Genomic DNA, 6,333 nt, shown 5'->3' with positions numbered 1-6,333 from the left:
TTAACTTAAATTTATTATTACTTTCAGTAAAAATTTACAGAGACGTTGAATTTCCGTTAATTCATTGTTGCACATTTCTCCCCTTCCAACCCTCCCTCCCAAAACACTACCCTCTTGGAAAACTAAAGGAAAAATTCTTTCATTGTTTTACAAACCCTCCCCCAGGTCCACTCCACTATATAGCCTTCGCTCTAGACTCCTGTCATGACAAAAATACCTAATCACATATCCCTTTTAAACAGTTTTCTCTCTCATCTGTTTCAGTGCAGTAGACATTATTGAACCCATCTTACTCAGTCTCTCCTCAACCCCAAGATCAGTCCTGTTTTACAACAGTGGCACCATCCAGTATTTGTCCTTTGGTGACTGAGATACTTCACTCCGCATGTCCTCCAGAATCACCCATTTTGACTAATATGGCATGAGTTCCTTGTTTTTCAATGCAGCATAGTATTCCATTGTGTGAATATACCACAGCTTCTTTATCCATTCATTTGTTGATGTTCAGTTTCGGTTTGTGTCAGTTTAGGTCGGTTGTGCATGTCTAAGTATTTGTCCATTTCCTCTAGGTTTTCATATGTTTTTTTAGTATAGTTTTTCATAGTACTCTAATGTTAGCTTTTTTATTTTAGTTGGGTCTGTTGTGATGTTGCCTGATTCATCTCTTATTCAGATTATTTGTGTCTTCTCCTTCTTTTCTTTTGTGAGTTTTGTCGCTTGATTCCTTGACTACTACTCCTGTGGATCTTGGTTGTAGATCCAGGTAAAAGGAAATACTTAATATAAGATGTCCACTTGATAGTACATAACAACAGCAAATAACCTTATCCTCTGTAATTTCAGTAGGTTTATGGATGTGGCCTGCCAACTAAGAGGTTGGTTGCCAGTTGCTGTTAGTTGCCATAACTCAACTCACATGCATGGCAACTCCTTGTTTGTCAGAGTAAAACTCTGCTCTATAATGTTTTTAATAGATAGTTCTTCAGAAATAGCTTTCCAGACTTTTCTTCTGTGCTGCCTCTGTCTAGGTGAACTTGAACCACTAAGCGCTCAGTTAGCAGCCAAGCACGTTAATCTTTTTTGGTCACCTGAGAATTCCTCGAGGGTTTTAGAAGTTTCACTACTCAATTGCTATTCAAGAATTATATTAATTTAGGCATGAACAACATATCATTTAGAGAACGAGAGGAATATTTTGCCCTGGAGCAAATAAAGTTTATATTTTTTTGGAATACACACACACACACACACACACACACACACACACATGCAAATCAGGGATGCGTCTTGTCTCCATACCTTTTCAATCTGTAGGTGGAATAGATCATCCAGGAGGCTGGAATGTGGCCTCAGGATTGGAGGAAGACTCATCAACAACCTACATTATGCAGATGACACAACCTTAACTTGCAGAAATGGAGGAGGACCCGGTGTGTTTGCAGCAGAAGGTCAAAGACTGCAGTCTTCAATATGGATTGAAACTTAACATCAAGAAACAAAGATTCTCACCACTAGGCCATTTGACAGCGCCATGATAGATGGAGAAGAGATTGAGGTTGTTAACAATTATAGCTTGCTCAGCTCCACAATCAGAACTCTTTTGTTATCAGCAGTCAGGAAATCAAAAGACGAATTGTTCTAGGGATAGCTGCTAGCAGAGCCTTCTCCAAAGTGCTGAAGAGCAACTATGTGAGTCTAGAGAATAAGGTGCCCCTGATTCAGGCCATGGTCTTTGCAATCACTTGCTATACATCAGAGAGATTGACAGTAACTAGAGTTGACAGAGGAATTGATGCCTTTGAGCTTTGGTGCTGGAGAAGAGTGTTGAACATACCATGGACTGCCAAGAGAACAAACAAGTCTGTATCGGAGAGGGTAAAACCAGGCTGCTCCTTGGAGGCAAGGATTTTGAAGCTCCGTCTTACATACTTTGGGCATGTGACAAAGAGGGACCAGTCCTTGGAGAAGGTCATTGTGCTTGGAAGGGTGGAGGGACAGTGCAGGAGAGGAAGAACCCAGGTGAGATGGATTGATACAGTAACTGGGGTAATGGGGGTATGTGTGTCAGAGACAGATTGGTTCAAGATAGGGCAGGGTTCCAAGCTATTGTGCATAGGGTTGCTGTGATTCACAGATGATTCAATGACAATAATAACAAAACCAATTCTTTAATTAGACTAGTAACACATTATCTAGGAAACCGATTTTAGCAAACAGATAAGGGGATTTTCCCCCCCTCACCAGCATGGCTATTGAGTGTTTATATTTACCATAATCAGGTGTTTGTTTTGTATATGAATAGATCTCTTTAAAGGGACTAAAAACAGCCTCTCCCCTCCAGAATTTTTCTGTACAGTTAATTTATTTGACAGACACAATGTCACTGTCACTTGTCTAGTCATTAAGGAAGTGGAACTGTAATTCTCATGTGTAGTAAAAACTCTAGTGTCCGTGGGAGCAAATAGCATTAGACAATTGTAACTGACAAGCTGCCTTCTTGTACTGCCTTCTAGCATTGAAATTAGAATTGAAATTGACTTGCTGGAAGTTGGTTTGGTTTTGTTTGGTTCACATGAGTAATGGGCTACAAGACTAAATCTGCTTCTGGCTTCACAGGCAGACAGTGTGATGTGGGAGGATCTGGTTTGCTCCCTTTTCCTTTCTAATTGGGTGCCGTTGAGTCAATCCTGACTTACAGGAGCCCCATAGGTGGGTGGCCTTGGAGAATTGCCCTTTAGAGTTTTCTCAGTTATAATCTTTACAGAAGTAGATCGCCTGGTCTTTCTTCCACCGAGCAGCTAGAGATAGATTTGAACCATTAATTTTTTGCTTAGTAACCAAGCACCCTTAACTGTTGTACCACCAATTCTCTGACTCTGACCTTGCAATGTAATTGTCAGATTGAACAAAGTGAACACAACTCAAAAAGTAGAGTCCGTAGAGGTAGCCATAGATGATAAATTAGTTTGGCCACAGGTTCTAAAAAGCATGCTACAGTGTTGGAATTCATGAGATAAGGGCATCAAGACCTAGAAGGCCCACACATTGAGCATCATGGTATGTAAATTGCCCTTAGAACATCTCCCTTGTGGGGCTCTTGGCTCACCTGAGTTAGGGCCCATTCACCTGCCACGTGTGCTGTCTGAGGATTGGTCATAAGAGCTGCCTGCCTTTCTCCTCTGCCCACTGCGGCTTCAGGGAGGTTTGTGTGCCTTGGAACTACCCCTTTTACCATTGTCACACAAGTCCTGACAATTGTGAAGGAGCGCTGTTACCATGAAATTGGGAGTCTGAAGCTCTGGAAGTTTTGACATCCACTCCATCATGTCATTAGTAGGAAGACACAAAAGAAGAAGTCGAATTGGCTTCTATTTTTGCGAGTCACACACAACAATTAGACCTTAGTGAGCAGTAGTTGCTGCTGACCCTGGAGTGCTGCTGTCTAGGCCCATGTCGGTGTGACACCCAGGTATCTGTGACCTGGAGTTCTCTCATTCTTTGCTCTAACACCCAGGCTAGGGTGGCTTTGAGGGGACCGGGTAGGAGCCAAGATCATGACAACACAGTATCTCCTGCTAATGGGGGCAACGTTTGCTGGCAAAGTGAATAGTTTTTGAGGCTCATGTTCTAACTCTACACAAAGGCACTGCCCAGGAGTCCCCAGAACAACTGTCATTGTGGATGTAGGAGGTAGTAACCCCCATGCCCACCCTCCAGATATCAAGTTATGAAGGGCAGGAAGATTATTTCAAACTAAGAGTCTTATTTATTGTTGTTGTTGTTGTGTACCGTCAAGTCAGAACTAACTCATAACTTCTTCTCCAGTGCACTGAGGAGATTGACCATCTTTCTCCCACAGAACAGCTGGTAGATTCAAACTGTGTGACTTAGCGTTGACATTGAACTTCTTAACACTAGGCCACCAGCACTCCCTAAGAGCCTTAGAGGAAACTTACAATTAATAGCAAAGTTAAATAGGATCCACAAAAGAGACTTGCCGGCAGAGACAAAACCCAGTGAGAATTCAATCGATTTTAATTACATTCCTGAAATAGAAGCTTGCAGACAGAGCAAGGGATTCTAGTAGATGGCATAGATGAATCTTGGCTCCTTTGACACAAGTACCACTAGCCATTTTGTTTGAGAGGCAAAATTGGAAGATGATAACAGCGAAGGGTTCAAGAAGCATTCTCCAGAAAATTGCTGGGAGGGAGGTGCACAATTTGTGTTGATACAGTTGAAAAATGGTTTTAGTGGTCCTTTAGGAGAGCTGGGGGCAAGGAAGCATGCGCTCTTTATTATTCTCACTTTAAAACTTCCACAGAGCTCTGATGGCACTGCGGGTAAAGGGCTTGGCTGCTAACTGAAAGGTCGGGGCTTGGAACCCGCAGCCACTCCTCTACAGGAAAATGCAGCAGTCTGTTCCCGTGAAGCTTTGTGCCTTGGAATCCCTGTGGAGCAGTTGTTTCTGTCCTGTAGTGTCACTGTGAGTCAGAACTGACTCACCAGCAATGAGAGGGTGTAGGACTCGCAAGGTAGCATTTCTTCCAGGTGCTGTTTGCCTCTAGCTTGCACAGTGTGAAGATTCATGAGCTAGATGGATATTAATGAGATAGATGGACATAGAAGGAGCTCTATGTCTTGATGGGTAAGGAGTTGTGCTGCCAATCCAGAGGGAGGTGGTTGGAATCCATCAGCTGCTCCTCCAGAGAAGGATGGGCAGTCACCTCCCATTCAGAGGTTCACAGCCTCGGAAAACCATTCTGGCTTGATCTAACAACCTAACCAAAAACTCCAAGGTAATTGGATAGCTGCTGCCAAGTTGACTAACACACAGTGACGTTTTGTACAGAAGAAAATGTTACGAGATCCTGCATCATCCTTATAATTGCTGGCATATTAAAGTTCATCATTTCAGCTTCTGTGTCACTCTATCTCACCATGTGTCTCCCTTATCCACAGCCACCCTCTGCTTCACCAAATTCAACATTTTCCTCCAGGATTTGATTCCTCCTCATGATGTGTCCAAAGCAAGAGAGTTGGACAATGTTTTGTTGTAATCTAACTGAGGAGGACCTGAAGCTCCAGCTGAAGAAGGTCAAAGACTGCAGCCTTCAATATGGATTGAAGCTCAACGTCAACATAGGGTCACTATGAGTCGCAGTCAACTTGGTGGCACATAACAACAACAAAGAACTCACCAGTTGCTCTGAGGAAGAAAGATGGGCGAACTCCTCCTGTGCAATTTACTGCCTCTGAAAATCTGCTAAAGGGTCAGCTATGAGTCGGCTCTGACTCAATAGAACTTATCAGCAACAACAAAGAATTTTTAGACTTTTAAAAAACTTCACTTACATAGTTTACAGGTATTACAGAATACAGCCTGGCAAGGGACTGCTCTCAGAAAATAGTTAACTTGAGAGTTGTGCTGCTTTCAGACACTAGATGGCACTGTGTAGGGGGAAAAGAGGAAATGAAAAAGATCACATATGGAGTCTTCTGTTTGAAAAAGCACCTCAGTAGTGTTAGGGTTCCATAGTGTAGTGGTTATCATGTCTGCTTTGCACGCAGAAGGTCCTGGGTTCAACCCCCAGTGGAACCATAATTTAGAGCGTTGTTTTTTTTTAATTATTACTATTTTATTTTGAGGACTTTTGGCTGCCTGGTGAGGACCTCTGACACACTTGGCTGCTCACCAAAAGGCTGGTGGTTCAAAACCACCAATCACTCTGGGGAAAGAATGTGACATTCAGCTTCCATAAAGATCATATGTTAGGTAACAGTGTGAAATGGGTCTACTCTTTTGATAGGGGTTCTATGAGCTGGGATCAGTTCCACAGCAAAAAATTTCTTTAAAATCACATGGAAGACAGTAAGAATTGATGACTAGGTAATAAATTCTTGACAAGTGTAGGGAAAGACAATATACAGTAAGGAGATGATCAGATGCTAGGAGTATTGTACTGAATGTGTGTGAATGAGCGAAAAGTTAATATGCTTTGTAAATTCATGCAAACCATAGTAAAGAAGTTATATTTCCCAGATCAGAAGATCCAGATATATTCTAGACAAGGAAGGATAAAATTAGCACATGGAGGAAAAGGTAGAAGAAAAGAGAAGACCCTTCCACTGGAAGGGAAGGAAGAAGTTGCTTGGACACAAGTCCAGTGTCAGACCCTGGGAGAATCTTAAAACCAGCCCTTTAGATTACTGCTAAAATCACAAACACACTTTGTCATTCATACCATTCTGGGCATCAGTCTGTCACCTTGCTTTGTAATAAGATCACTCCTGAGAGCGGAGAAAAACTGCCAGACAGACAACATGAAGGAG

General features: G+C 42.3%; 1 non-coding gene across 1 annotated transcript; it reads left to right on the top strand.

Annotated features, from left to right (window-relative positions):
* Positions 1-5,529: 5,529 nt before the first annotated feature.
* Positions 5,530-5,602, top strand: TRNAA-UGC. The gene has a single exon. It is a non-coding gene; the product is annotated as a tRNA-Ala (tRNA).
* Positions 5,603-6,333: the final 731 nt, after the last annotated feature.

The sequence above is a fragment of the Elephantulus edwardii genome, unplaced genomic scaffold (assembly GCF_000299155.1).
Source record: "Elephantulus edwardii isolate Elephantulus edwardi_28Jun2011 unplaced genomic scaffold, EleEdw1.0 scaffold00131, whole genome shotgun sequence".
NCBI classification, from domain to species: Eukaryota; Metazoa; Chordata; class Mammalia; order Macroscelidea; family Macroscelididae; genus Elephantulus; species Elephantulus edwardii.
The sequence above is the reverse complement of the archived record's forward strand: the minus strand, read 5'-3'. Positions and strand labels throughout refer to the sequence as shown.